Source organism: Aplysia californica, unplaced genomic scaffold, assembly GCF_000002075.1.
Source record: "Aplysia californica isolate F4 #8 unplaced genomic scaffold, AplCal3.0 scaffold00485, whole genome shotgun sequence".
In the NCBI taxonomy this organism is placed as follows: Eukaryota; Metazoa; Mollusca; class Gastropoda; order Aplysiida; family Aplysiidae; genus Aplysia; species Aplysia californica.
The window spans coordinates 95594-103957 of record NW_004797755.1 but is presented as its reverse complement, the minus strand read 5'-3'; the positions used below and the strand labels follow the sequence as shown (position 1 = coordinate 103957).

The window sequence follows — 8364 nt, the reverse complement described above, 5'->3', positions numbered from 1 at the left end:
GGAGAGGGAGAGAGAGAGAGAGACTCGCCCCACAGAGAAGGTACGACGATTAGAAAACAGAAGAAGCAACTGGCTCTGAACAAAATTTCATTTTAACTTTTTGGACCCGTGAAAACGCCCTAGCGGGGACTCAAAATGTACCGATCATATCGCGCAAAATATAATACGTCATCTCGTATGGATACTACTTCCGTGACGATCGACCCAAAGTCGGGCAGAAAAAGAACAATTTCATCCGGATTTGTCAGAAAATTGACACCTCTCCTTTGGGAGAAAAAAAAATGCCTCCCGAAGAAATATTAGGACAAGCACAAAGATACAAAACCAATAACTAAAGCTACCCTCAAAGCAGCCCTCCACACTGCATCAGACATTTTGTGACAAGGGCAGCACTTCTTAGCGTGTACTGCTTGTTTGTTTATTGCTGCTTTGTTATTGTTGCTGTTTTCTTATGCTTTTCATTGGCTCTATTCTTAGACTTTTTTCACCCTAAAATTTAGAGTTAAATTTGAGTAAACCGAAGTACATCGACGCAATAATGGTCACTCAATGCAGAGAATAGTACGAAAGACAGAGGCATCAGAAGAAAAGAAAAGAACGACCAGTGAGTGGCACCCTTCAACCATATCATATCAAGGAGGCAAGGCAGAGTAAAAAAAAGTTTAAGGTTTTGTTTTGATTTTCTGGCCACCAGTCTGAGCAATGAACGAGAGGGACCCACATGCTATGTCACAACACAGGAAAGTGGAGGTCAAAGTGGAACCCAACCAAAAACAATGGTGACGATCGGAAGATCAGAGGTTTAAACAGGGGGCTGGGAAATACTAGACACAAAGATTTTTTCTTTTTTCTTTTCTTTTTTTTTTTTGATTGCTGAAAAGAAAATAAGCCGTTTAAGAATATACTTTTCAAATTGTTACAACACACTGCTAATTTCTTGTTCATGTATGATATGTATGATCAAAATCTTGAATATCTCATATATACCGTCAAACCTTCTCTAATGGCCACTTGCATGATATATATAACAATCATCAGTAAAAACGGCCATTTCCCTTTCCTCCCTTGCGTGTTTTTTTAACATCATAATGACACTGTGTGAGACATCCACGTCTCTTTGACTACCTATTCTCTCCTCGACAATAGGTGGCCGTCTAAGACACTGTAGACTACTACTATAATATAATAATATAACTTGACCATGGACTGCAAGCAATATCACTAGGGCCAGAGGATGCTAAAAGTCAAATTACAAACATTCCCTTTTAAGGAGAAGAGAATCGTGTAAATAAAATGAAGATTGAACTCTGGTTTCCGTGACAAAGTAGGAAAAATGAAAGCCTGTTCTTGGTATGCTGAAGTTGTTTTAAAAGATCTGAAGGGGAATAATAAAGTCTCTTGTCCGAGAATGTGTTTTACAGGATTTGCTCCCCTTGATTGGCTTGCCAGTTCCATTGTCATAACAACTAGTATGCTCTGTTTGAATCTTAAATTAGTTGTGCATGAAATTTTTCTTCCAAGCAGCCTATTTACTATTTATGTCTATTTTTACAATTATTTTAAAGAGGTGTGTGCCTGAGAGAAAGAGTTAGAGAAAGATAGAGAGAGAGAGAGTTCAGAGAGAGAGAGAGAGAGAGAGAGAGAGAGAGAGAGAGAGAGAGAGAGAGAGAGACAGACAGACAGACAGACAGACAGACAGACAGACAGACAGACAGACAGACAGACAGACAGACACACACACAGACAGACAGACAGACAAACACAGAGAGAGAGAGAAGAAAGAGTGTATTCGAGATCATATATATATATGTCATGACACGGTGGAATCAGGCGCTCGTTAGTATTTGGGCATGTGAAGTTATTGGTATCATCTAAAAGCTGATTTATTTGCCTTTCTTCTAATTAAATAAATATCCATCTATCTTGAACAGAATTTAAAAGATATTAGCGATTGAAGGGAGTGAGATCGCTTGGTTTCAGAGGTGAAATTAGTAAGAAAATGGCCGCCAAATTTCGGTAATTCCAATAGCTAGAGTCCTTGAAAATAGAAAAATTGACGTTTTGTGCAATTAATAAATGTTTTTCAGTAAAATTCACATAAAAACGTGATTTTATAACGACATTAAAGAGGCTGAGCAAAAAATAAAAATTCGACAAAAATTTCCAGAATGGCGGAAAAATGCCTGTTTCTCCGATTTCTGTACTTTGACGAGCATCTGATTTCACTGCGCTGCCTCACATATATCTGTGTTTCTATGCATGTGTCACTGTGTGTGTGTGTGTGTGTGAGTGTGTGTGTGTGTGTGTGTGTGTGTGTGTGTGTGTGTGTATGAGCGTGTGTGTGTAAATGTGAGTCTGTAAGTACACACATATCTGCGAGTATATGTGAGTGTCTATACTAGTATAAACACAAAGGTTTGTGAGTCTATTGGTGCACTTGAGGGTATAGAAAAGAGGGATGGTAATGAGCAACAAAAATATCACTTACAAACTCATTGAGAGTTAAATTAAAGCACAATATATATAAGATGAGATTTAACCAAAAAAATTGTGTCATCAGACAAAACAGGCCGAGGCATATATGGGAAAAAAACATGGAAAAGTAATTATATCATACTGTAAGCACATCAGCTGAGGACGCAGTAATATTATAATACATATCATGTAGTTTACAGGAATTGAACTTTTTATAGTCTGGAAAACATAGCTTGTTGATAGAAAGACAACATCCCTGATTCTTTTAAGAAAACAAATATATACAGAAGGGAAATAGTCGCAAACAAAATGAGAGTGTCAGGCCACCATACGGGTCAGCATTCTCAGAGAAGAGTATTTTTTTTTACAATAGATTTTGTTTACAAGAATAAATATGTGAAAATCATAAACGATACAATATATGATGGTGGAATCAGGCGATAAATCCTTTTAAGGTAATTAAGTCTTTCGTGAGCTATTATATATATATTTCAATGAGATATCATAGAGTAAAAAAATAATCTGTCCTTCACACTTGCACTCACCTTGAGTAGCATCTACTGTACAATTACAGTATAATAATAGGCCTAATCTAATACTAATTGTAGCTGGTTACTCTCCTAGCCAGATAATTATATTTAGGCCGGCACTATTTCTCCGAACGTTCGGGAAAATAAAGCTGGGCACTATTTCTCCGAACGTTCGGGAAAATAAAGCTGGGCACTATTTCTCCGAACACTCTGAAATATCATCCTTTCCCCCAAATTTCGGATATTATATAGAGATCTATAATTATAGTATGGGCCTACCAAAGACTGTTCGTATACAATATGGTTCAATCGGTCCAAAAAATGTCCGCCGTAAATATTTATATAAAGAAATGCTACAATTCCAAACAGTTTTTCGCTATAGATATGACGTGTTGCCTATGAAAGGTGCTGCTTTTAAACGTAATGTGTTGTGTTCACTCGTGTGCTGTCTAGATCTAGATCTACGGAGGGTTATTGATAACGACACATAGAACTGGCATCTGCGTTTGTCACTGCTGCGACCAATGTACTGACACTGGCAAGCCCCTTAATGTGTGTGATTCCATAATTTACATGTAATATCCTGTACTTTTTTTTTTAATTACGCACATTTAGGGTTAAAACTGCCAATCTTCTTCGGACAGGTGGACACACGCCCTTATTTGTTAATGTTTGTTGTTGTTTATGGGCTGTTCTAATTTTGATTTCTTTCTGTTGTGAAACCTTTCTTTTTCACGTTTTTACACTCATCTAAAAATCTCATCTAGACTAGCTGTTGAAAATTGAAATAGATATAGACCCAAAAATTTGCTCCTGTGTGTGTGTGTGTGTGTGTGTGTGTGTGTATGTATGTATGTGTGAGTGTTTGAGTGTGTCTGTGTGTGGTAGTAAGTGGAGAGTGAGGAGTGTGTGTGTGTGTTTGTTTGTTTTTCGGGCTTTATTTCAGCCTTTATTCAGTAACAGTTCAAAGTATACAAAAATAGAAACACAGGATCCATTCACTCCAGGACTCATGAGTCCTTCGTCTCTTTCAGTTTCACTCTTTCATTCAATTCCCGTGTTCTCTCCCGCGGCTCATCCCCGTCCGCATGACTTTCATACCCCACCCCATCCCTCCAGGCACACACAAAGAAAATCTCACTTGTTCCCTGCGAACCATGGACAATAATATAGGCAAAACACCGCCTGAGCTGCATTCCTTTTGTTCGTGAGCTGTGGACCAGGCCAGGGGTGGTCAGTGTCGTCGTCTTGTAGTTGCTGTCGCCTGTGGATACACTCGCACATTCTTCCGTTCACCCGCTCTTTCACTCACACTGTCTCTCCATCCACAGTTCAGCTCGTCATACGTTCAAAAGTTGCCCACTAGTTATGTTTAGTTAGTGTGTGTACATGTGCATGATGGTGGTGTGTGTGTGGTGGGTGTTACTGAAGGTTGTCTGTAGGCGGGCTTGCCATGCGGTACGTGTTCCTTCCCAGACCAGAGGCAGAATGAAAGTTGGCGCCGAACTCTCGCAATAAATAGATATATATATAGGCAAAAAATCACGAGACCGGAAGCCGAAAACCGTTCGGAGAAATAAAGATCGGCACTATTTCTCCGAACGTTCGGAGAAATAGTCACTTCGTTATATTTATTATACACATCCACGAAATACATAAAAAGACAAAATCCATACGGTCGAAAGCCTCACAGGATCATGCCTTACGATCAATAAAAGAGAGTATATAAAGAAAATTGAAGTTTACTAATTTTATTAAATTATATGGCACTGGCATGGGCAAGCCTTTGATTAATTTTTAAATCAGAAGAGTCGTGCAATTTGATACAAATACAACTCTTGGTCCAGAAAGGTATTTTATTCAAGCACAGTGAGAAATCTGTTATAATAGATCTCTAGATCTAGACTCTAGAATCTAGATAAAAACATTCAAGATTCTAGACCTCAGAAAACTGTCAGTGTAAAGAAGTAGACTTAAAAAGTTTGAGAATTGCTGTGACTATCTAGAGTAAGGTTTTATGTCTGCAATTAATAGAAACAGAAGGATATATACATACCTTACTCGGGCAAAGGAACTCTAGCAATCGAAAAATAGCTCTGAACTTGTTATACAGTTGACATGAGACGAGGACACATTCACAAGTCCAAAGTCCAAATAAAATCCTCTAAACAGCGCGAGCCAACAACAACATTACAGAGAGTGACTAGTGACGCAAATCTTTCGTCTGGCTGGGTTCCAAAAGAAAGGTTTTGACACAGCAATTTCAACACAGATTGGGGGCTCAGAATCATAGGAACAGCACCGACCAACCGCATGACACATAGTAACTCATTTATTACATATAGATTATATATGACATCAGTGAAATAAAAATGAAAAAGGCGGCTACTCACCTTTCTCTTGAAATGTTATGTGCGTCAACTGGATCAAGGGAAATGCATAAGTATTCAGGAAAGGCCCCTTTACTTCAAAACTACAAGAAAAAATGTGCCCTTTACTGAGGCTATAATTAATTTGAATGGGTAAAAAATTAAGTTCATACAAAGGATCTAGAATCTAGGTCTAAATGATTTCGACGATGCCAAATTCTCACTCGCCATGCTAAAACCAAAATATCGATCGGTCACCAACATAAACAAGGGGAAGTTTAATGTATTAATAGAGTGATTTCCCTTGGTAGCTGGCACAAGGTTTATATTTTAATTGCTCATTGTTACCCAATTTATTTTGCTCCAAAATGTCCAAAGATGGTTTTTGTCTTCGGGTGTCTTCGACAAAATAAAAGTAGGTTATTCGCCTCTCTCTCTCTCTCTCTCTCTCTCTCTCTCTCTCTCTCTCTCTTTCTCTCCTCTCTCTCTCTCTCTCTTTCTCTCTCTCTCTCTCTCTCTCTCTCTCTCTCTCTCTCTCTCTCTCTCTCTCTCTCTCTCTCTCTCTCTCTCTCTCCCACGAAAAGTGTAACCAATTTTTTCAACCGGGTTCAAAAACAAATAAAAATATTAATGACAATGGCAAAAGTCAAAAGTATTGGAATGAACAATTATTTAAAAGATGTGTGTGTGTGTGTGTGTGTGTGTGTGTGTGTGTGTGTGTGTGTGTGTGTGTGTGTGTGTGCGCGTGCGTGCGTGCGTGTGCGTGCGCGCCCGTGCGCGCGTGAGAGAAAGAGAGAGAGAGAAAAAGAGAGAGAGACAGAGAGAAAAAAAGAGAGAGAGATCAGATCTAGAGTAGGAGAGAGAGAGAGGGAGATAGAGAAGTAGAGAAGAATGAGTGAGTTTGAGATCATATTATGTGAGTATAATAGTATAAGGCATATCTGTGTCTCTAAACAAGTGTCATTATTCAAATGAATGAAAGCTTCTAGTTCTAGTACGGGCAGAGAATAGAGATATCCTCCATCCCCTCTCTCCAAACTTTGCAAACTCGCACAGAACTGCTGTCTATCACTATCAAGTGTTTTCATTCTTTTAGTTTTTTAAAAGTTTTAGTAGAGGTTTTACGACACTCGCAACGGCATAAGGTCATATGAGCGCCAAGGGGTAGATGTCAACAGAGAAGTCCATACAGGGAATCAGACTTCAACAGCACAAAGTCTGTTTGAAATATCAAGGCACCCCAGAAATAGTGGGTCACAAGAGTGTGACAAACATAGGAAGTAGAGGAAAATGACGACAGTAAGGATTAAGAAAGAAAAAGCAGCAGTTCCCTGTTGTAGACCAGGCACAGTTATGAGTGTGACACTGATGAATCAGCCCATTTACAATTCTACTGTGCATGAACGAGAAATCCCCCCCCCCCCCTTTGGGAATGGCCTAAAGACACTTCTGTCAGTGGCACCGCCCCGGGAGGTGGGGGGGGGGGGTTCATTCAAACGAGGTGTTGGTGCAATCAAGACCATGGCGGCCGCTCTGATTCCGCAAAGAGTGCTCTTCCTGATGTTGCAGCTGGTCGTCCTGTCTGTCATTGATTACGGATTGGCCTGTCTCACGCTGTCCGACACACAGATCGCAAAGCTGGATCGAGTGCAGAATGAGGCAATGAGAGCAGTGCTGGGCTGCACCAAGGACACTCCAATATTGTGCATGCGCTACTTGCTCGGTTTAAGTGGCATCAGAGTACGCCATAGGATAGCTCAGGCAAAGATGTATCTCGGTGTAATGGGCAAGAAGGATCATCCACTTCACAAAGCACTTCATGACAACAGGAGAGTCAGAATCAAGAGATGAAAAATCTTGGATGGCGGAAGCAGAGGATTCCCTGAGAACAATCTGTGTACCTGAGAGCCTACCACTAGGCGAAGAATGGGAACAGGTGGCCGGAGAATACAGGGACCTCACCAAGGTCTAAATAAGCATGGGCAGAGACAGAAGAAATGTTGCGGCTGCCATCAACGAGATTGTTGACACAAACTCAAAAGCAGGGGATCCTATAAAAAATTTATACAGATGATTCAGTAAAAAGAGATAGCCCGAGAAATGGATGGGGATTTGTTGCATTCGCCAACAATAAAATCATACACAGTGCATCTGGAGCCTGCAGCAGGGCTACATCAAGTATGCGAATGGAATATATTGAAGCCATCACAAAAGTACTTGATTGGATTACCCAAGATCGCCCCCCAACAACCCATGCTGTTCTTGTCACTGATTCCATGTGTACCCTCAGAAGGATCGAAAAAGATTTCCTGAGAACAGAATGGATTCAAGCTATCGAACCAACGCCTATACAATCACTCACATGGATTTTCTGTCCTGGCCATGCAGGTGTTAAGGGAAATGAAAAAGCCAGATTGGCTGGTGAGGCCACCTTAGTTGACAATACGGTTCAACCAGATAGGGTCGATATCCTGAAATGTCTCTCTCGCCAGCTGATTGAGGAGGAAGATAGGGAGGCAGAGGCCAGTGGAGAGGATGATGCTTTTGGGAATAAAAAAAGGAAGCGGAAAATCTGGCATCCTTGCAGGAAAGAACAGAAGAACGTTAAACCAGATGTGCACTGGCACAATCAGTAGAAGGACCCTCGGCAACATTTTGGAGAGAGCACAGAGCATCAATGGACATGTCCGGAGTGCAGGGATGTTGCTTCCTGAAACAAACAATAATCACACCTTCTTTTTGCCACACAGAATGTGGTTTTTCGGATGGGTTGTCAGTACGTTACAGTCTCAGTTTCAAGAGATACATTAGCATTCATTGACAGCCCAGTTGGCCCCGGACAGTGTAGAAAGATCCAGCTCACCTATAAAGTAAAGATAATTTATTTAGATACTAATGACAAATTATAATTATATACACTGTATACAGTTTACTCCATTTGTTTGAGTTGATCTGCTGCAATGTTGATCTTTTTCTCTGGTCCCAACACC

The 8364-nt window shown here is 40.3% G+C and overlaps 1 protein-coding gene across 2 annotated transcripts in view; it reads right to left on the bottom strand.

Moving 5' to 3' along the window:
• The window catches only part of LOC101848308 (sodium- and chloride-dependent GABA transporter 1), a 57099-nt gene extending 51469 nt beyond the window's left edge, over positions 1–5630 (bottom strand). The window contains exon 1 of one of the 2 annotated variants that reach the window (XM_005105671.3): positions 5399–5630. The gene's annotated coding sequence lies outside the window, so the exon portion shown is untranslated. Of the gene's footprint in view, positions 1–5061; positions 5339–5398 lie in introns of those variants that run through there. The other variant, XM_005105672.3, reaches the window with a different exon arrangement.
• Between the last annotated feature and the right edge of the window lie 2734 nt (positions 5631–8364).